This window comes from Schistocerca nitens, chromosome 3 (genome assembly GCF_023898315.1).
Source record: "Schistocerca nitens isolate TAMUIC-IGC-003100 chromosome 3, iqSchNite1.1, whole genome shotgun sequence".
In the NCBI taxonomy this organism is placed as follows: domain Eukaryota; kingdom Metazoa; phylum Arthropoda; class Insecta; order Orthoptera; family Acrididae; genus Schistocerca; species Schistocerca nitens.
Window position 1 is genome coordinate 631362929 of NC_064616.1, and position 24246 is coordinate 631387174.

The following is a 24246-nucleotide window of genomic DNA, read 5'->3' on the forward strand; positions in this document are numbered from 1 at the left end:
TTTAATAATCACTTTGTACCAAAAGTCAGCAAACTCTACTGGTGTAGGTGAATCAGGTAAATACAGAGAACTCATAAAATCTGGTATTCTAAGACAACTATATGCCATGCAGCTACATGAAACAAGCAAAGATTAAACTGAATCAATTATTAAGTCACTAAAGAGTAAAGAATCTGATAGGGATGATGAAATAGCAAGTAGTATTATAAAGACCACTGCACTATACATTAGTTCTGTACACAGTCATTTGTGTGAAATGTCTTAAATGTGTGGGCACTTTCCTGACAGATTGAAATACTTGTTAGTGAAATACTTTAGTTTTTTTTAAAAAAAAAGGTGAAACAGAGAATGCAGGCAATTACTGGCCAAATTGAGAAAGCAATGTGTAAGAGTGGATTTTTTTTTTTTGCAAAACTGCTATGGTCATTAGCGCCCGGTCTGTGACTTATGAAAAGGTAAAAAACGAAAATGGAAACCCGCAGCAATGGGAACGAAACTCAAAAAATTGGAGAAACAAAGCAAAAGGAAAGCTTAAAAAACCACTACAGAAAGGGGTTGGTTGTCCCCAAAAAGAGCTTCAAATGACTGACGTCATATCACTGGCACTAATAAACTCGAGAATGCGATCGGCTGACCACGTGTCATCTGCTAAAATGGACGATATTTCAGGCGACAGCTGTAGATGGGTGCGTAACGGAGTAAAATAGTGGCACTCAAGTAAAAGGTGTCTTACCGTCCACAGCTGAGAGCAGTGGGGGAGGATCGCCACTTAAAAGATGTCGATGGCTAAAAAGACAGTGCCCTATCCGGAGTCTAGTTAAAATTACCTCCTCCCGACAACGCGTTTGGGAGGAAGAGGTCCAAGCACAGGGAAGAGCTTTCACGTCCCACAATTTATTATTGGGAAGTGTCGACCAATGTGCATGCCATAAAAGAACAACACAACGACATAAAACACTCCGTAGATCGGCGAAGGGAATCGTGCAAATAGCTGGCCAAGGAAGATAGACTGCCGCCTTGGCCGCTATATCGGCCGCCTCATTTCCACAGATACCAACGTGTCCTGGGATCCAGAGGACCGAGACGCCCCCCAAGTGGTGCAAGTGGAGGCAGTCCTGAATCCGATGGACCAGAGGGTGGACAGGGTAGAGAGCTTGGAGACTGAGGAGAGAGCTGAGAGAATCTGAACAGATAACATACTGTATCCGCTGATGGCGACAGATGTATTGGACAGCCTGGAGAACAGCGTAAAGCTCCGCAGTATAAACCGAACACTGGTCGGGAAGCCAAAATCGATTTGGGGCACTCCCTACACCAAACGATGTTTTTGATCCATCAGTGTAAATAAATGTAGCTTCCTTCATTTGTGCACATAAAGCAGAAAATGCCCGACGATAAACAAATGAAGGGGTACCATCTTTGGGAAACTGACAAAGGTCACAGAGCAGGCAGGTCCGGGGACGGAGCCAAGGCAGTGCTGTACCCCAAGTTGTCAAGAAAGTTTTAGGAAAGCGGAAGGAAAGAGAATGGAGCAGTTGATGGAAGCGGACTCCCGGTGGTAGTAGGGAGGAAGGGTGGCCTGCATACCCTAAATCCAAGGAGGCGTCGAAAAAATGTCATGGGACGGATTTGCAGGCATGGAAGACAAACGGCTAGCATAACGACTTAGAAGGACAGCCAGCCGATTGGACAGCGGAGGTTCAGCAGTCTCAGCATAAAGGCTTTCCACAGGGCTGGTGTAAAAAGCTCCAGACACTAAACATAATCCACGGTGGTGGATAGATTTGAGACGCCGAAGAATAGACGGCCGAGCAGAGGAGTAAACTATGCTTCCATAGTCCAACTTCGAGCGCACTAAGGCGCGATAGAGGTGGAGAAGGACCACTTGGTCCGCTCCCCAGGAGGTACCATTCAGGACACGGAGGGCGTTGAAGGATCCCAGACAGCGAGCCGAAAGATAGGAAATGTGGGAGGACCAGCACAGTTTTCTGTCAAACATAAGACCCAAGAATTTAGCGACGTCCGAAAACGGAAGGTTGACAGGTCCTACATGTAAGGAAGGTGGAAGAAACTCCGTACGACGCCAAAAATTAACACAAACGGTCTTACTGGGAGAAAAGCGGAAGCCTGTTTCGATGCTCCAAGAGTGGAGGCAATCGAGACAGCCTTGAAGACGTCGTTCAAGAAGGCTTGTCTGTTGAGAGCTGTAGTAGATCGCAAAGTCGTCCACAAAGAGGAGCCTGAGACACCGGGAAGGAGACAGTACATAATTGGATTTATGGCAATGGCAAACAGTGCAACACTTAGCACGGAGCCCTGGGGTACCCCGTTTTCTTGGGAGAAAGTACGGGAGAGAGTAGTGTTCACCCGCACTTTAAATGTGCGCTCTGCCATAAATCAACGAAGAAAAAGGGGCAACCGACCACGAAAGCCCCAAGAGAACAGTGTGCGGAGGATGCCTGTCCTCCAACAGGTATTGTATGCTCTCTCCAGATCAAAAAATATTGCTACTGTTTGGCGTTTCTGGAGAAAATTGTTCATGCTATAAGTGGAGAGAGCAACAAGATGGTCAACTGCAGAACGATGCTTTCGGAAACCACATTGGGCAGGTGCTAAAAGACTGTGGGACTCCAGCCACCAAGCTAAACGGCAATTCACCATACGCTCCAAAACCTTACATACACTACTCATGAGAGAAATTGGGCGATAGCTAGAGGGGAGATGTTTGTCCTTTCCAGGTTTCGGAACAGGAACAACGATAGCTTCCCGCCATCGTATGGGAAAAGTACTGTCGGTCCAAATTCGATTACAAAGGAGGTAACGCAAACTATGGTATGATAAATGCAGCAACATTTGGATGTGGATACCATCCGGTCCTGGGGCGGAGGAGCGAGAAGAAGAGAGTGCATGTTGGAGTTCCCACATGGAGAAAATAGTATTGTAGCTTTCGCGATTTTGAGAGGAGAAAGCAAGAGGTCACACTTCCGCTGGACGATTCTTCGGGAGAAATGCTGGTGGGTAATTTGAAGAGCTCGAAATCTCAGCAAAGAGTTAACCCAATGAGTTAGAAATTGCAATGGGGTCCACTAATTTATCATGCGCGACTGAGCCCAGAGACCGGGGAGAAACTAGGCGCGCCTGATAACCGTCGAATCCGACTCCAAACTTCCGAGGAGGGAGTGAAGGTGTTAAATGAGCTAGTAAAGAAGTCCCAGCTTGCCTTTTTGCTATCGTGGATGACGCGATGACACCGCGCACGGAACTGCTTATAGGGGATACAGTTGGCCAAAGTAGGATGGTGTCTGAAAACGCGAAGAGCGCGTCGCCGCTCACGTATTGCATCACGGCATGCCTCGTTCCACCAAGGAACTGGGGGGCGCCGGGGCAATTCGGAGGTGCGAGGTAATGAACGTTCCGCACCTGTAAAAATAACATCTGTAATATGAATGACCTCATCGTCGACACTAGGAAAGTGACAGTCATCGAATGTCGCTAGAGACGAAAAAAGTGTCCAATCAGCTTGGGCAAACTTCCAGCGTCTCGGGCGCATATATGGCAGTTGTGGCTGCAATCGAAGGACACATGGAAAGTGGTCACTCGAGTGTGTATCAGCAAGGGCGAACCATTCGAAGCGTTGAGCTAGCGGAACAGTACCGACCGAAAGATCCAAATGAGAGAAATTTGTCATGGAGGCAGACAAAAATGTAGGGTCCCCACTGTTGAGGCAAACAAGATCCGCTTGGTGGAAGACGTCTAGCAATAGTGAGCCACGTGGACAAGGATGTGGAGATCCCCAAAGCAGGTGGTGGGCATTGAAGTTCCCAACCAGCAAATAGGGGGGTGGAAGCTGACCAAGAAGATGAAGGAGATCAGCTCGTGCCATTGGTGTGGACGATGGAATGTATACAGTACAAAGAAAGAAGGTGTATCCAGAAAGGGAAAGACGGACAGCGACTGCTTGGAAGGAAGTGTTTAAGGGGATTGGGTGATAATGGAGAGTATTATGGAGAAGAATCATGAGTCCTCCATGTGCTGGAGTGCCTTCAACAGAGGGGAGATCAAATCGGACTGACTGAAAATGGTGGAAGACAAAGCGGTCGTGGGGACACAGCTTTGTTTCCTGAAGACAGAAGATGACCGGCGAGTAGGATCGTAAAAGGATCATCAATTCATCCCGATTGGCTCGAATGCCGCGGATATTCCAATGGATAATGGACATAGGGTGGACAGAAAATGGAAGAGTGTTGGTTGGTTGGTTGGTTGGGGGAAGAGACCAAACAACGAGGTCATCGGTCTCATCGGATTAGGGAAGGATGCGGAAGGAAGTCGGCCGTGCCCTTTCAAAGGAACCATCCCGGCATTTGCCTGGAGAGATTTAGGGAAATCACGGAAAACCTAAATCAGGATGGCCGGACGAGGGATTGAACCGTCGTCCTCCCGAATTCGAGTCCAGTGTGCTAACCACTGCGCCACCTCGCTCGGTGGAAGAGTGTGACCAAGGTTGCCGTCAACTCAACGACTGGTCAGAGCTTGCGACCGAGAGCATGGGACAGCACTCAGCCGAAGGCAGAAGATCCTGATCCATAGGTTGTTCAGGAGCAGCTCCTGCCACCAGCGATCGGCCAGTTGTTCGGCTGCCAGCAGTGCACCTCGGCGACACAGAAGATGGCTGAGGGCGGTTACCGCAGATGAGACACGCCGTGGCGGAGAAGGAGAGGAACTGGGTTTCTTATTAGCCTTCTTGGAAACATGATGTTTAGATGAAGGAGGAACCGATGGTTGTGAAGTTGGGGTACGTAAAAAATCCTCACGAGTATGCTCTTTTTTGGAAGCCCGGGTGTCTGACTTTTGGGATCAAGATTTAGCAGAACCCGATGAAGGGGGAGCCATAGAGTGAGCAAGCGAAAGTGTGGAGGTTGAACGGGCGATCTTTGCGCTGGCCGATCTGACGACCATGTCACTAAAGGCGAGATCACAAGTCTACATGGCCGCCTCCTTTGTTGGCCGAGGAGAGGCAAGGACGGTGCTGTATTTTCCTGTCTGAGGCACAGTGGGCTTTCGACTGGCGAATAATTTTCTAGCAGCAAAGGTCGACACCTTTTCCTTCACTCTGATTTCCTGAATGAGCTTTTCGTCTTTAAAAATGGGGCAATCTCGAGAGGAAGCAGCGTGGTCACCCATACAGTTGATGCAACGAGGGGATGGAGGTGGACGAGCACCCTCATGGGCATCCTTGGCACACGTAAAACATTTGGCCGGGTTGGAACAGGACTGGCTGGTATGATTGAACCGCTGGCACCGATAGCAACGTGTAGGGTTTGGGACGTAGGGGCGAACGGAAATTATCTCATAGCCCGCTTTTATTTTCAATGGGAGTTGAACTCTGTCAAATGTAAGGAAGACAGTACGGGTTGGAACGATGTTCGTGTCAACCCTTTTCATAACTCTGTGAACAGCCGTTACGCCCTGGTCAGACAGGTAGTGTTGAATTCCCTCGTCAGACAATCCGTCAAGGGAGCATGTATAAACGACTCCACGTGAGGAATTTAAAGTGCGGTGCGCTTCCACCCGGACAGGGAAGGTGTGGAGCAGTGAAGTACGCAGCAATTTTTGTGCCTGGAGGGCACTGACTGTTTCTAACAACAAGGTGTCATTCCGTAATCTGGAACAAGACTTTACAGGACCTGCAATTGCATCGACACCTTTCTGAATAATGAATGGGTTGACTGTGGAGAAGTCTTGACCTTCGTGAGACCGAGAAACAACAAGGAACTGTGGCAACGATGGAAGAACTGTCTGTGGCTGAGACTCAGTGAACTTATGTTTGTGAGCAGACGTTGTGGAAGATGAGGAAACCTTTGCGGAAGAATCCCCCATGATTACTGGCGTCTCAGATGGCGCGCTCCTCCATTGTGGGGGCCCTCTCTGAGGGCACTCCCGCCTTAGGTGATTGTTCACACCTCCCGAGAAACGGACGGAGGAACCAATCGGCACTTTCGGAAGGTATCAGCTCGGGTAATCACCCCTCCCTGGCCGTTACCAGGGGGTACGTACGTGTCCTACTTGTCTACCCGGGGCAGGGAATTACGCGTTACCCCGTCACCGGCTACGCATGAAAATGCGTGGATCGGCCTTCAGACACGCACAGGGAGGAAGAAAGAGAAAGGGAAAAACAAAGAAAGGGAAAGGAAACAAGAGAGGTCTCAAACGCCGCAGCGGAGAAAAGGGTAAAGAGAAGAGGTAAGGGAAAGAGAAGGACAAAGTAAGGATGAAGATATGCAAGCAGAGAAGGCAAAGAATCTGTTACATTTTCGAGCGTCCGTCTCCAGACGTAGGCACAAACCATACTCCCAGAGGGGGAGAAAGGGAAGGAAAGAGCCAGAGGTGAGGGGAGGGGGGGGGGGCAAAGATGGAGGATAGGGAAGGATGCGGAAAAGGAAGGTATGCAGCCTGGAAAGGAAGGAGGGCCACATTAGCTTGGGGTCCCGTGCTCGCTACGCACGTATCCACAAAAGAGTTGTGGACCCCCGGGGGGGGGGGGGGTATAAGAGTGTGGTGGCACATCTCAGTGCACATAATTTGCTGTTCATCTTTAGAAAGGGAGTATCACAGAATTATTCTTTTTTTGTGTGAGGAACTAGCGAGGTTAAACATTAATTAAGGACATTAGGTATTTTCTTTAATTTAGCAAAAAGCATTTGACTGTGTGTGCCACGCAACAATTCTTCTTGAACTGGATCATAAGGAGAAGAAACTTAACAATGGTTCACTTCATATCAGGAATGTAGGAAGCAGAAAATTTGTAGTCAGTAACATTAGCTAATGGCCTTCAGAGAAGTCATTAACGCTCAACTACAACAAGATGCAATACGTACAGTTTCTGACATGACTCTTGTAAAAGTGAAATTTTACTGTGGCGAGGTGGTTAAACAGTCAATGAAGTTGACTTTTAAATTCTTATGAATCGGGGTAGGTGAAAAAGTTTTCTGGGAAGTACCACATTCAAGATCTTGTGGAGAAACTGAATGCTGCTATCTTCACTATTAGAATAATCTCCATTGTCTCTGACACCAAACTTCAAAAGTTTGTAAGTCATCACCTGGTGAATGAATGACTTCAGTATTATGCATTTTGGGGCAACTCATCATCAGATATATGTGAAACAGAGGATACATAGTCATGTAACACAGCAACAGCAATGGCATGGTGCATCACAAAAACAAACATAAGTTCCAAGTAAAAGACATATACAAGCTACATCAAGGTGTACACATGAGCTGAAATTATATGATACATACATAACTGTCAGAGGCAGACTGGCACTTCCACAGTGATAACAGCACCATGAAACAAAGTTCTGCCAGTAAGCAGCGATAGTGTACCCTTAGTGGTGATACGCAGCATCAAGTGACAAACGAATACTTAGGTGCTACAGTGTTTTTTTTTTTTTTTTTTTTCTTTTCTTTTTTTTTTTTTTTATAATACATACAGCAATATAACCATAAAGATGCAAAGACAGTATAAAATATATGAATAATTAATTGGTGGCTTATAAGTGCCAATATAGCACATCTTGAGACAGCTTAATGTCCTAGTTCCACAATGACAAAAGTTGTAACTAATGATCCTGTTAACAACATAAGAGAATTACTGTTGGTTCATGAGTGCCAATGTAGTAGACCTAAGAACAGGAGACAGTTTTGTTTTACATTAACTAAAATAATTATTTTTTAAATGTACAGACATATACAAAATAATTATTTATGTGTAACATAAAAATGTGGGGCACGAAGAACTAAAAGTACAATTTAATGATTACATCTCTCTTGGTGCCCTAGTACAGGTACTGCACAGAGAGTAACAGACATAATATATAAGAACTGCTAAAACGAAGTTGTATATCATATAACCGGAAGAACATAACATCTTGGAATATGCAGAATTAGTCAAATTTAAAATACGTTAGAAGAAAAAGACAAAAAGATATTTACAAAGGAATGAATACCCTCCATGTTGAACCTAAAGGGTGTGAATTTCATATTCTGGAAGAGAGAGAGATCTATATGCATCAATCATATAACCCACTTACACTACTGAATGAACAGTTGCTCTCCAATTGCCAATTTTTATATATATACCAGGTGGCCCACACACGCCATTCTCTATTGGCATTAGTTAATTGTGGATACCACAGTCGCTGACAGGTTTGTCTAAGCAGAACAGTAAAGGGGACTCCACGAAAACAGAGAGGAGATCTTGCTAAACGTAAATCCAGCACATCAAAACACTTTCCAGCTATAACTGGTTCTATAGCTCGTCACTAGAAAATTTGCTTGCTTTAAAGGGATGCTGGGTTTGATTCCTGGGCTCGAGAAAGGTGTCTGTGTAGAAGAATAATTGTCCCTGACCAAAACAATAAGCTCTTGGGCCAAAGGAAATGAATTATCTGTTTCAAGGCATATCAACATTTGACAGATAATTTATGAGCAAAACACAATGCACCAGTTCGTGCTTCACAATTGTCAGTATTGGCTCAAATGGCTCTGAGCACTATGGGACTTAACATCTGAGGTCATCAGTCCCCTAGAACTTAGAACTACTTAAACCTAACTAACCTTAGGACATCATATACATCCATGCCCGAGGCACGATTCGAACCTGCGACCGTAGCGGTCGCGCGGTTCCAGACTGAAGCGCCTAGAACCGCTTGGCCACTCCGGCCGGCTATTGTCAGTATTACACAAATACCATCATGTCGTTGATTGCAATAAAGCACAATGAATATAATGATTATTTAATTGGACAGATAAAAAAATCTACTGCCCAAGTGGTGGCAGAACACACACATAAAAGACTGTTGTGATTGGCAAGCTTTTGGAGCCAGTGGCTCCTCCTTCAGGCAGAAGGGTTGAAGAGAAAGGAAGAATGGTGAAGGTAAAGGACTGGAGAGGTCTAGGAAAAGGGGTAGATTTCGGAAAAGTGACCCAGAATGGCGGGTCGGGGAGACTTACCCTATGGAATGAGAATGAAAGACTTTCCTTTTCCTTCACCCTAACATATAGTTTCAGTTCATCTTCACAACTCAATGTATCTGGTATCTCTCTTTCACTTGTGGCTTATGGATATTTTGTATTGCACCATGTCACTGCTGTCATTTTTATTAGATGGCTATGTATCCTCTGTTTCACAAATATCTGATGATGGGTTATTCCAAAATGCATAATATTAAAGTCATTCATTCATCAGCTGATGACATTTTACTAAGTGACCCATTCAGCATTTTTGCAGTACTGCTCCAATTATACAATATGGTTGCATGCTGTCACATCTCCAATAAATCCCAAATAGCTGTAGGAATTTTCCATCACTTATCCAAAGGATTCAACTATGTGAACCACTCATTATTATTATTATTATTATTATTATTATTAAATAAAATGAAAAAGTAGAATTGTGAGCAATGTCTTACAGAGGTGTGTAAGTCATATCTGACAGAGAGAAAGCAATGGGTTGTCACAACATCAAGCAAAGGAAAATACTCCTCAAAGTGGAAAACTATTTCACAGGAGGTACCGGAAGGCTCAGTTCTAGGCACAATCCCTTTTCTTTTTTACATCAACAACTTACACATAAATATAAATTCATTCAGTTGTATTTGCTGATGACAGATTAGTACTGATAGAAAATAAAAATGTGAAATAAATTCCAGAAAAGTCATAAAAAAGCTAAAAAATGTTGATGGCTGGTTCTGCCTACATGGCCTAAAACTAGATATTTCAAAAGCACAACTGATGCAATTTAAGTCAAAACAGTCTAAAATAAATGATATTCACATTATATACAAAAGGCAGGGAAAGCAGGGCATGTTAAATTCTTAGGAACACAGTTGGACAGAATTCTATCATGGTCCTCACACACAAGCTACTTAAAAAAATAAATTAAACAGACTGGTATTTGCTATGCCACTTTTAGCCAATCTAACTGGTATATACGAAAAATAGTACACCATAGTTACTTTAAGCCAATTGTGAGGTATGGGATTGTCTTTTGGGGGAAATGCTAGTAACATAGCACAAATACTAACTTCGCAGAAAAAAAATTACCAGAAACATGCAGTGCAAACACAAGAGAAGCTCACCAGCGACTATTAAGAGTCCTAAACACACTAGGTGTTCGCTCTTTGTATTTATATGAAATAATTCTTTTCAAAAATATAATCCTGAACTGTTTCTTCCAAACAATTTCCAGCATAGGTATGAAATTAGGAACAAAGTAAGTTTCATGCTTCCTACAGACAGATTCAATCGTTTTGCACAGATCCCACAATATATGGGAATGAAAATATGTAACAAGGAAAAAGACACAAACTGTCGAAAGGTTGAATCAGTCAATAAAAAGAAAATTATACACAACTGTGTAAAAGAAATGCTATTACTCTTTTGACAAATTTTTGGTGATGATACCATTATAAAAATATATATTCAGATTTTGTAGTTATAATACAATAAATATTATAGCCCATGTATATTTTATTTAGTTGTAAGCTGAGAGTTGACCATACACTTAATGTTTTAACTTCGATGTTATGAGACAATAAAATTCTGATTTTGGTTACAGAAATGGGCACCCATACTGATCTGCAGTATCAGATTATGAACTTCATGCAGGCCATTGTTAATGTGTCTCAGAATTCTAACTCTGCCATCCCTTTACATATATTCATTCAGAAGGAACTACAACTTTCATTAAGTAAAAACTACATGGAAAAATGATGTGCACTTGGATAACTCCTCCGTAAGCAATGTACAAAAGGTATGCACTATCCGTCAAGTTTTGTTTTCAATAGGCTTCCTGCAGAACTGAAAATGCTGACCGATAAACACCAAGTATTCAAATACTTTATACTCTCTCTATATCTACATCTACATCCATACTCTGCAAGCCACCTAACGGTGTGTGGCAGATGGTATCTTGAGTACCTCTATCAGTTTTCCCTTCTATTCCAGTCTCGTATTGTTCATGGAAAAAAAGATTGTTGGTATGCCTGTATGTGGGCTCTAATCTCTCTCATTTTATCCTCATGGTCTCTTTGCAAGATATACATAGGTTGGAGCAGTATACTGCTTTCCTCCTCGGTGAAGGTACGTTCTCGAAACTTCAACAAAAGCCCGTACCGAGGTACTGAGCGTCTCTCCTGCAGAGTCTTCCACCGGAGTTTATCTATCATCCCCGTAACACTTTCGTGATTACTAAATGATCCTGTAATGAAGCGCGCTGCTCTCCGTTGGATCTTCTCTTTCTCTTCTATCAACCCTATGTGGTACGGATCCCACACCGGTGAACAGTATTCAAGCAGTGGACGAACAAGTGTATTGTAACCTACTTCCTTTGTTTTCAGACTGCATTTCCTTAGGATTCTTCCGGTGAATCTCAGTCTGGCATCTGCTTTACCAACAATTAATTTTATTGGGTCATTCCATTTTAAATCACTCCTAATGCGTACTCCCAGACAATTTATGGAATTAACTGCTTCCAGTTGCTGACCTTCTATATTGTAGATAAATGATAAGGGATCTTTCCTTCTATGTATTCACAGCACATTACACTTGTCTACATTGAGATTCAATTGCCATTCCCCGCACAATGTGTCAGTTCGTTGCAGATCCTCCTGTATTTCATTACAATTTTCCATTGTTACAATCCCTCGATATACTACAGCATCATCTGCAAATAGCCTCAATGAACTTCCTATGTTATCCACAAGGTCATTTATATACATTGTGAATAGCAACAGTCCTACAACACGCCCCTGTGGCACACCTGAAATCACTCTTACTTTGGAAGACTTCTCTCCATTGAGAATGACATGCTGCATTCTGTTATCTATAAACTCTTCAATCTAATCACACAATTGGTCTTATAGTCCATATGCTCTTACTTTGTTCTTTAAACGACTTTGGGGAACTGTATCAAAAGCCTTGTGGAAGTCAAGAAACACGGCATGTACCTGGGAACCCGTGTCTATGGCCCTCTGAGTCTCGTGGACGAATAGCATGAGCTGGGTTTCACACGATCGTCTTTTTCGAAACCCATGCTGATTCCTTCAGAGTAGATTTATAGTCTCCAGAAAAGTCATTATACTCGAACATTATACGTGTTCCAAAATTCTACAACTGATCGAAGTTAGAGATATAGGTCTATAGTTCTGCACATCTGTTCGACGTCCCTTCTTGAAAAGGGGGATGACCTGTGCCCTTTTCCAATCTTTCGGAATACTACGCTCTTCTAGAGACCTACAGTACACCACTGCAAGAAGGGGGGCAAGTTCCTTTGCGTACTCTGTGTAAAATCGAATTGGTATCCTGTGGTGTGTGTACTGTAAGACCTTCGGTACACACACCATCAGATTATTTGACTTGTCGCTCTATGTGAGTGTCAGCAATATGTCTCGTGGTCTTATCGTGGCGTGTTTATCTTCTGCCGTTAGGTCAGACGATAGAAATGCCACTTGCACGCTTAGAGTAGCAGATTGATGGTAACCAACTTTAAACAGAACTTGATTAATTTTCACACACATTTATTAAAATAATAAAAAATATAGACATTACGTAACTTGATTCTGGATGCTGTTAACAACTGACAGTCTGAAGTTCCTTTGGTCTTGGTACGTTAATCTTATTCTCACATATCTCTGATACTTGACAAAGTGTCTCTTCATATATCTTCATGGCTATGTACAGGAATATGATAATCTTATTAGGCGCAGACTGAAACTTGACTATAGACTAGTACAGACAAATGCAGACTAATGCAGACTGACTAATCAGAAGTCTGTACACTCGTTATAATACCTCGCGCGTTCAGGTATCACTGCGCGAGTGTGATCTGCGAGGAGAAAAGGTTGTACATTAGCAGCAATCTCATTGGCTGCATTACATATTAATATGCGGATCGTCGGAAGCAGAATTTGGTCCATCTTTATGGCAGCGCCATCTCGTAGAGCGGAGACGGACGAGTGCTGCGCCTGCGCTGTTGTGCATAGCGGGGCGCGCTCTAGTGGGAAAGTTGTGTACGCGCTGACTATGCGGAACTATATACACAACATATCCCATCAGGTCCAACGGCCTTTCCTCTTTTGAGTGATTTCAATTGTTTTTTTATCCCTCTGTCGTCTATTTCGATGTCTACCATTTTGCCATCTGTGCAACAATCTAGAGAAGGAACTACAGTGCAGTCTTCATCTGTGAAACAGCTTTGGAAAAAGACATTTTGTATTTCGGCCTTCACTCTGTCATCCTCTGTTTCAGTACCATTTTGCTCACAGAGTGTCTGGACATTTTGTTTTGATCCATGTACCACTTTGACATAAGACCAAAATTTCTTAAGATTTTCTGCCAAGTCAGTACATAGAACTTTACTTTCAAATTCATTGAACGGCTCTCGCATCGCCCTCCTCACACTACATTTCTCTTTGTGTAATTTTTGTTTGTCTGCAAGGCTTTGGCTATGTTTATGTTTCCTGTGAAGTTCCCTTTGCTTCTGTAGCAGTTTTCTAACTCAGTTGTTGTACCATGCTGGCTCTTTTCCATCTCTTACGATCTTGCTTGGCACATGCTCATCTAATGCATATTGTACGATGGTTTTGAACTTTGTCAACAGATCCTCAAGACTATCTGTACTTGAGATAAAACTTTTGTGTTGAGCCATCTAGTAATCTGAAATCTGCTTTTTGTCACTTTTGCTAAACAGCAAAATCTTCCTACCTTTTTTAATATTTCTATTTATGGCTGAAATCACCGATTCTGTAACCACTTTATGATCGCTGATTCCCTGTTCTGCGTTAACTGTTTCAAACAGTTAGGTTCTGTTTGTCACCAGAAGGTCTAATACGTTATCGCCACGAGTCGGATCTCTGTTTAACTGCTCAAGGTAGTTTTCAGATAATGCACTTAAAATAATTTCACTGGATTCTTTGTCCCTGCCACCCAGTCTGTATCTGGTAAATTAAAATCTCCACCCAGAACTATAACATGGTCGGGAAATCTACTCGAAATATTTTCCAAATTTTCCTTCAGGTGTTCTGCCACAACAGCTGCTGAGCCAGGGGGCCTATAGAGACATCCAATTACCATGTTTGGGCCTGCTTTAACTGTGACCTTCGCCCAAATTATTTCACATTTCGGATCTCCGTCAATTTCCTTCGCTACTATTGCACGTTTTATCGCCGTAAACATGCCTCCCCCTTCACTGTCCAGCCTGTCTCTGCGGTATACATTCCAATATGTGGGCATTATGACCATTTATTAATGAGAGCAGTTTTGGGACCATTCTATAGACACTCGTGCAGTTTACTATTACCACATTAATATTATCATTCCCTGTTGCGTTTTGCCTACTGCTACCTTGTTGGGCCTAGGGAGGGAATTCTCTAACCTAAAAACCCACATGTGCACTCCACACGTACTCCGCTACCCTTGTAGCCACTTCCTGTGTGTAGTGCACACCTGACCTATTCAAGGGGACCCTACATTTCTCCACCCAATAGCGGAGGTCGAGAAATTTGCACCCCAGATTTCCGCAGAATCGTCTGGGCCTCTGGTTTAAGCCTTCCACTCGGCTCCAATCTGTTGTTCATAAATTTTCTAGTCAGTATTCTGTAACTTATGAAGTGACATTTTTCACTGGAACCTGATATAAAGGGTGTTCAAAAAGAAACGCCGGAGGCATAATTACAGAAACCAGTACATGTATGTTAAAGTATTGACCCTGTGTGTTGAGACACTTGTCCCACTGTGACACAGGGCAGTGAATGGCTGTCTCATAAAATTCCCGGGGGCACGATGTTAACCAGATCCACACATACAGCTGGATGTTGTCGTTCAAGGTGAATTGTTTACCCCTGAGAGCCCTTTTAAGAGGGCCAAAAATGGCGTAATCACATGGAGAGACATCCATACTGTATGGAGGGTGGCCGAGAATCTCCCATTTGAATTTCTGCGAGAGTGCTGCAACTGTGTTTGCCATATGAGTCTTTGCATTGTCAGGGAGCAGGATGACCCGACAAGTGAGATTGCGTGGTCATTTTGAGTTGATCACTTGGTGAAGGGTGGTCAAGGTATACGAGTAACGCTGGGCATTCACTGTTGTCCCGTGCTGCAGGAAGTGAATAACAAGGGGGGCCATCTTGGTCGAAGGGAAACGATTTGCTTCGGACAACGATGTCCAGCTGTACATGTGGAACTAGTTAACATCGCCTTCTGTCACAGTGGGACAAGTGTCTCAACAGGCAGGGTCAATACCTCTAACATACAGGTACTGGTTTCTGTAATTATGCCTCCGGCTCTTTTCTTTTTGAACGCTTCTTATAGATAAATAAATAAATAAAACTGCATTGCCACATGACCAGAGACCCTGTTTAAAGACAATTATTGGCTATGTATACATAGCCAAATTATACCTCACATAATTAATATACCTAGGAAAATTTGCCTGTATGGACATATGGCTCAAAATAATCCAGCTAGATGATCCCACTACGTTCTTACTTTGTTTCTGGTTAACAGAATTAAATGCACCATGTTCACTAAATAGAGACAGAAAAATAACTGGTGGTGAACAGTTATGAATACATGTAGAAGCATGTCACATTTAATAAGACCCTGTAAGAAAATCAGGAAGTCCAACCAAAATGAGGTCTCTCAAAAAGAACAATGGCAATGAACATTATAGTGCTGAGCAGACATGGAAGCCTCGAGGAAATAAATGGCTGAAATAAACAGGTTGTCATATGCTAGAAATAAAAAAAGATGAAGAAAAATAACAAGTAACTTTTGTTACTCATGTTCATTCGTTTGTGATCTAAAACTTATACCTGATTAGATTACATTAAATTATATGTACTTTCTGTTCCATAGATCCAAAGTGAGGAGATCCTCAAAAAATGGAAAACATGTCATGAAACACGAATACATAATACAAATATGGTATAGAAAGTTGTGGCAGAATGTAAATAATTTAGGAGTAAAGACGAAACACTGAGTAATTGACCGGTACACAAAAAATAATGAAAACTTCCCTATACTTTGGACTAGTTCTTTTTTGAGCCTGAGTACACATACGTATATACAGGGTGTTACAAAAAGGTACGGCCAAACTTCCAGGAAACATTCCTCACACACAAAGAAAGAAAATATGTTATGTGGATATGTGTCCGGAAACGCTTACTTTCCATGTTAGAGCTCATTTTATTACTTCTCTTCAAATCACATTAATCATGGATTGGAAACACACAGCAACAGAACGTACCAGCCTGACTTCAAACACTTTGTTACAGGAAATGTTCAGAATGTCCTCCTTTAGCGAGGATACATGCATCCACCCGCCGTCGCATGGAATCCCTGATGCGCCGATGCAGCCATGAAGAATGGCGTATTGTATCACAGCCATCCACAATACAAGCACGAAGAGTCTCTACATTTGGTACCGGGGTTGCGTAGACAAGAGCTTTCAAATGCCCCCATAAATGAAAGTCAAGAGGGTTGAGGTCAGAAGAGCGTGGAGGCCATGGAATTGGACCGCCTCTACCAATCCATCGGTCACCGAATTTGTTGTTGAGAAGCGTACGAACACTTCGACTGAAATGTGTCTCCATCGTGCATGAGCCACATGTTGTGTCGTACTTGTAAAGGCACATGCTCTAGCAGCACAGGTAGAGTATCCCGTATGAAATCATGATAACATGCTCCATTGAGCAGTACATACTGACGAAACTAAAATGAGCTCTTAACATGGAAATTAAGCATTTCCAGACACATGTCCACATAACATCTTTTCTTTATTTGTGTGTGAGGAATGTTTCCTGAAAGTTTGGCCGTACCTTTTTGTAACACCTTGTATACATATGCATATGTATGTGCGTACAGGTACTCTAGCTCGAAGAAAGACTCATCCAAAAGCCAACCAAGTTTTCATTCTTTTTTGTGTGCCTTTGGATGAGTCAACATTTCTACTATTTGGTCAGCTGTTATCTTTACTTCTAAATTGAATATATAATACATCCTTACACAAAACATAAAGATGAAGAAGAGATATGCTAATGTCCCTCCCATAGATCTTAAGTGAAACGATTCTCACAGGTGTAGAAGTTGTGCAGAGGAATTGAGGCACAAAATCTCCATGGGAAAGAGAGGGTTCAGGGGAGTGAAATGTTTACTGCCAGCCAGAAGCATCCCCATTACACTTAGAATGAGGTTTGCTAAATGTTTTGTGTGGAGTGTGGTGTCTTATGTTTCTGAAACATATCCAGTCAGGCAGAAAGAAAAAAGAAATTTTTGAAGGGTGGTTGCGGAGAAGAATCAAGGAAGAGAAATGGATCAACAGAATGAGAGATGAGGAGTTGCTGAGCAGGGTAGCAGATGAGATGGGCTATGGAGGATGTCCAGTTGGTACCTGTCTGAGAACAGATTTACTGAAGGAAAAAAAAAAAAGGAAGAATCAGCTTGTCAAAAAAGACGTAAATATGCAATATACTGAGGTTCACAAGATAATTCATTTGCTATTGTTGCTACACATCATCGAAGAAAAAAGTCAGGTTACAGCATTTATTTACATTCAACTCATTAATGCAGCAGAAACGCAAACTCTCTATGCACGAAAGATGTGTTAAGGTGAACTTCACGTTCGTAAATGGCGATTCACCTTGGTCGTGTAACGGTTTACGTGACGCACAAGCAGAGCTATTAAACACAATAGATTCAAAAACTGAAATCATCAATATACTAAATAATGATATCGAAGAGAAATAGCTGCTTTGAAAAAACAAAAGGCGAACTTCGCTTGTCACAAAAACACGTGTATAATAAGTGCGGAAATACTGCACCTCTGAGTGAAAATAACCAAGTAAATCTGCGGGTTTCAAATTCGGAAAACTATGCAGTTTAAAATAAATCTGATGCACGTGAAAAAGTGATACATAATGCAAACTATGGACGGTCGTGCCAGCACAAAAAGAAAGACAGGCATCAAAAAAAGAGGAAAACGGAGCTTGAAAAAACGACTTCTTAATAATCGGTGATTCGGTGCTAAAAAAAAAAAGTCATGATTGCAAAGTGGGAAGGCGATGTGCGCTCACGAATCGGAACGCGTCAGTTAAATAAAGACTTCAAGAATATTTTGCGCGCAAAGCAAAACTCAAGAGACGTCAGCCCACAGTGAAAACTACAAACGTGTTTTTGGACAAGTCGGCACCAACTCACGTCGAACTTGCAGCGAAGAGGGCATGATCAAAGAAACACGGAACATGTTTCGATCGGCGAAAATTAGTATTTATCCACATTCAAGAATTATAAACAGCGGCATATTGCGTAGAAGATCGGTGAGTGACAAATAAATGGGCAAAATAAGCTACAGCATTTATGATCCGAGTAGTGGACTAGGAGCAATATTTAAAGACTCAAACAAGTTTATTAGTAAGGATTGTGTAGCATTGGACGGCCTGCACCAACATAGGTTAGGTTCTAAAACTAACAGTCAGTGATAAATTAAAAGAACACAGTAAAAAAGGAGGATGCTAAGTTCACCCAACCTGGGTATGATGTGACGTCATTATGACGTATATACGCTTTAGTCGATTAACACACCTATCGACTTTTACGAACGTTCGAGATTCTAAACTGTCGACAGCTAGTGGTTTGTTTTGACACGTGCAATTCTGAAAACAGCCCAGTGTGGCAGCGTATATGTGTTTCGCCAAAATAAAAGAGCTGGATATTTCTTCCACGTAAAAAAGTGAAGTCTTCTTATGTCCCGACCAGATTAGATTGTGTTATTGTTGTATTGAATGCTTACGCTGAAAATAATAATTATTTATTATCAACATTTTAGTATGGTTTCATACAATTGGTCTTGTCAGTACATATTAGATTGTAGCAGCATACTCTTGCTGATCTTTTTTTTCTTAATTTATATAGCTGAAAGAGAACTAGTGCAAGTTTGTTAGCTAAGTAATTTATATGTCCATCCCAAGATAGTCTTTTATCAACCACAATTCCAAGTAATTTTCCACTCGGACCGCAGAGACAGTGTCCAGTAATGACAGATGTGTAGAATGATTGAATTTCGAACTTAAAAAGAAAAATATGAGGCATTGTTGAAGAAAAATCGTCGACCGGAGATGAAATACGAGGGTAAGTGGATTTCTCAATGCAATCTTAACCAAAAGTTAGTGTCTAGTACTGATTGACGTATGAAATGATTAATGCAGTGTCAAAGCATTCCATGGTGGTAAGCTTTCCTCTCGTTAGTCTCTCGAATACTGAACACATAATTATAGACGAGCAAACGAAAAACAACGCCCAGGACACAAACACAATACAATACACGATTTAAACGCAAGGAACGCAAAACACATTCAAACGAATGGGGCAGAGCACAGCACTACCCTGTCACAATCTCTCGAAAGTTCACATTTCACAAAAGTCGAATAGTCGATATACGGTTTCTATCGTTTTCGATGTAGCGTGTATACGTCATAATGACGTCACATCGTATCCAAGTCCGCTAAACTTAGCATCCTCCGTAGAAAAACGGAAAACAGTATTAAAGGAAAGACGTATTTAAAACTGTAAGCGTTCATTGTTAATGCACTAGAACGTAAATGGCTTGAGTGGAAAGTGTCCACAGAGTAAAGCCATAAAAATGGACGAGCTGCAAATTATTTTTTCACAAGGACGAAATAAAAAAGTCGTTCAGCGAAACAAACACTGGTTCAAGAGAGATTCCAAAAGGTTTTCAATAAATTAGGAATCTTTACGATAGCTACCAGTTTTTGTAGAAAATATGGAACTCGTGGAGGTTTCCATATAGTTGGTAACAACTCGTTAGCATATAAAGAAAGAGACGATATTAATTTTCTAAATGAAGAACCTATGTTTTAAAGTTGCTGTGTTGAGCTAGAACAACATAATATTTGCTAAATTTATAGGATTGCAGATAGTGACGTGACGAAATTATTGTTAGAGAAATTTCAGTGTCTCCTTCCGTAAACTCACAAAAGAAGGGAGGAAATAGATTGTAATTGCTGCTGATTTTAACATTATATATATATATATATATATATATATATATATATATATATATATATATATATAATACAGCAAGGGAAACAAGCATGTCTACAAAGTTTACGAGTTTCATTGAAGAAAATGGTTTTAAATATAATTTCACTGATTTCGTCAGTGTAAACAGCAATGTGCACAGACAATATTTAAATGGCTTATACATTTAATGACACTGGCCAGTTCTCTATAGACTTAAGTATCTCAGATCACTCCGCTCTGCTTGTTGGATTAATAAAAATAAACAAAGAAGATTGGAGGAGATATTAAAAAAAAAGTCAATTTGTTGAAGGAAAAATTCACTTGCTCTATTGCAGATTAAATGAGGTAGATCGGTCATTACAACATGAAAGCTCAGATTCAATACAATTTCTAAGCTTTCAAACAGCTTTTTACATGTTTTCAGTGGAACATTTCCACCCATAATCTGCTAAACAAAGGCCTGGCATAAAAATATCTAATAATAAAAAGAGACAGCTACATGCTGAACAGCAATTCTAAAAGTCCTGAGATTATTAACCATGTTAAGACACACACAAAAAAAAGAAAAACTGTGTAGGAAGATGTAAAAGCAGCAAAGGAAATGGCAAACACTACACATATTTAAAGACATAGCAATAAATCCAAAGCAGTATAGACAGTTGTCAAATATAAATCAAATGTAGCAACCAGGACATTTCAAAAATAACGACACATGACAAAATAATTGTTAATCCTGTTTAGATATCAGAAAAATTTAATAACTTCTTTGTAACGGGATCAAAATCCGATGTTGATGTAGATTCCTATCCAGATAATGTATATTCATTTGGCTCAGGTCAGAGCAGGAATGAGAGTCTAATTAAATTTGAGGAAGTAACAGTAAAATATGTAGAAAAAACTATATCAGCCTAAAAAAAAAATGCCCGCATCTCGTGGTCGTGCGGTAGCGTTCTCGCTTCCCACGCCCGGGTTCGATTCCCGGTGGGGTCAGGGATTTTCTCTGCCTCGTGATGGCTGGGTGTTGTGTGCTGTCCTTAGGTTAGTTAGGTTTAAGTAGTTCTAAGTTCTAGGGGACTTATGACCACAGCAGTTGAGTCCCATAGTGCTCAGAGCCATTTTTGAACCTAAAAAAAAAATAAAAATTCTGTAGAGTGGGAAGAAATATCAGCCAAAGTAATTAAAGTAGCTTCAAATATAACAGCACATCTGCTTCTAAAATAATTAATCAAATCACTTGAAGGTTACGTTCCAGACTTGCTAAAATATACAGAAGTGAAACCACTATTTAAAAAAAGACTCCAATGAATATGTAGAAAATTACTGTCCAGTTTCGATTCTTCTTGTGCTTTCTAAAATACTTGAAACGGTTGCTGCAATCAAAATTCTTGTCACACATTTATGTAATTACAGAAAATCAGTTTGGGTTCCAAAAAGGCAAAGGCACAATTTATGATATCAATGAATTCGTGAATATAATTATTTCCACCTTAGACAGACCACAAAAAGCTACAGGTATCTTCTGTGACTTATACAAAGCGTTCAGATGCGTGAACCACTCCTTACTACTACATAAAATGAAAAAAATATGCAGAATTACAGGCAGTGCTTTACATAGGTGTAAGTCGTATTTGATAGAGGGAGAAGTATTTCACAGATGATACCATAAGGCTCAATTCTAGGCCCAATCCTTTTTCCTTTGTACATAAATTACTTATCTACAGATATATATTATCATTTCATTTTATTTGATGATGACATATCAGGACTGATACAAAATAAAAATGCAGATGAAATACCTGAAAATGTCATAAAAACTCTAGATATCTGCTTCCATCTAAAGTGTATAAAAGTAAATATTTCAAAAAGTCAGCTTATGCAATTTAAGACAAAACAGTTAAAAATAAATTATATTGAAATTATGCACAGATCTCTGGAAACAAATGAAGCAGAACATGTTAAATTATTAGGAATTCAAGTGGACAGAAACCTGTCACTGGTCACACACGCATGATATCTAAAAGCTAAACTAAACAGCCTGCCATTTTCTGTGTTAGTTTTAGCCAGTGTCACTAGTATAGGCACAAAAAAATAGTGTACCATAGTAACTTTGAGGCACTACTGAGAGACAGTATTGTCTTCTGGGGAAATAATAACAACTTGACAAGAACATTAATTTTGCAGAAAAAATTATAAGATACATGTGCTATGTAATAATGGTGACATCACAGAAAGGCTTTGCAACAGGGGACCAGCTTATAGTATATTTCCCCACCAATGGGACACAGAGCTGTTAATCTGTATGTGTCTTGAAGAAATGCAATGGTACAACAAGTGTGCTACTCATCACTGTAATTGCCTTCTGATTCTTGCACATGTTGCTCAGTCTGATAACACACTCCATGTTAGTTTCCAACATGCTATGGGCCAGCCAGCGGCCAATCCTGGTCTGGGCAGCCCATTAAACAGTGTCAGCAAAGGTGGATGCAGACATCAGCTGGCCATCTCACCGCTGTGACTATCCGACATTGTCAGAATCACCTGCAGAGGGTGGTCACAGTGCTCTGATTTTGTAATTCCAGATGAATAAAATATGTTTTATCTTGCAGCGGAGTATTCCTAGCTACCTCTAACCAGCACTTCCCCCTCCACGACCCACCACATCTGCACTGTAGCACCCCATTCACCCTCAGATTACTATATGATCTTACTTTTGTGCACATTCTTAAGCATCTTGTGGTGATTTTGAGTTCTTTCAAAACAAGGTACCTGAATCGTGATCCTAACTTAAAAAAGGTGATACAGTGTAAAGTCAAGCGCCGGCGCGCCAATCGGGAGCGTGAGAGCAGAGAGGGCTGTGAAGAAGACATCAGCCAACTGCACACTGACCGACCTCTCTCCAGGATGACAACGCGACAGCAGCAGCCTCTATGTGAAGAGAACAGAAGTGCCACGGCCCAGTTCTATAGCAGCATCAAGACCAGAAACTAAGAAGCGTCAACACTCGTTACTTTGCTTGTACATTCTATTTATCTCAAACTTGGAATTGGTATACTGAAGAGATTTCTTATTTTGTCTGTCGCACTTTGCTTGCGACACATCTGTCTAACACAGAGTTAAGTATTGTCATATATTTTTCGTAATAAAACTTATTAATACAATTTGCTTGAATTGTTGTCTAGCGATACAAAGAAGCAGGTTTCCTAGACACCCCACAATTGACGACTAGGCAGTATTCAACAAAAGGTACCTCTCTGACAGCAGTAACCACAGGAACCTTGCTTTGTGTGATGGTGCCGCCCCCCCCCCCCCCCAATCCATCGATTTTCTGCAAGAAGCTCAGCCAGCCTATCTTTCCCCCTCCTATTCGTATGTAAACCATGTCTAATATATCCCCATCTCCCAATTGCAGCATCCTGCTCAACTCATTGTTCACACAGCTCACAGCAGTGTTAACCTAAGGCTGGTCATGGCGGTGTAGGACTTCCACAAAACTCACATTCGTGTGTGTAGTTGCTACTACTATTTCATCCAGATCACCATAGTGCTGTAATTACTGTCCTTAGCCAGGCTGTTCCCCACTCCACCTACTACAATAACTTGATCGTCTTTGCCAAAATCTTTCCACAAATTCCCTATGTCCTTTGTCACCTGGCTAAGGCTACAGTTGGCTTCACAATACTAGTGACCTGGTATTTGCTGTTCCTAATTTGTCCTATACCATCTACCCTATACCCCTAAATGGCTACTGCCTAGCTGTAAGACTCTTTTCTTCCTGCTCTCTTTGGCTCTTGGCCTACACTTAGTCTCTTTGTTAGAAGTCTGCTACACTCTACTGTGACCTACAGCTGGATACGGCTCTTCCCCTCCTACTTCATGCTTACCATACATCCACGATTCGCCCAGACAGTCACGGTGTTTTAGTGCTGTCAGGGATAGTGTTCAGGGTTGCAAAAATGACTGGGATTTGTGAATTTTATGACTGGGGGGGGGCGGAATTTTTTTTAAATTTTAGACCTATCTGTTCGACATTGCATTTTTAACCATTCTCTTATTGTCATGCCTCCCTCAGGCGACCTTTGAGCATGTGCTAATGTCAATGAGGAGGTTTGGATACCAGTTTCATCACAACTTTTCACGTGTTAGTCATTTG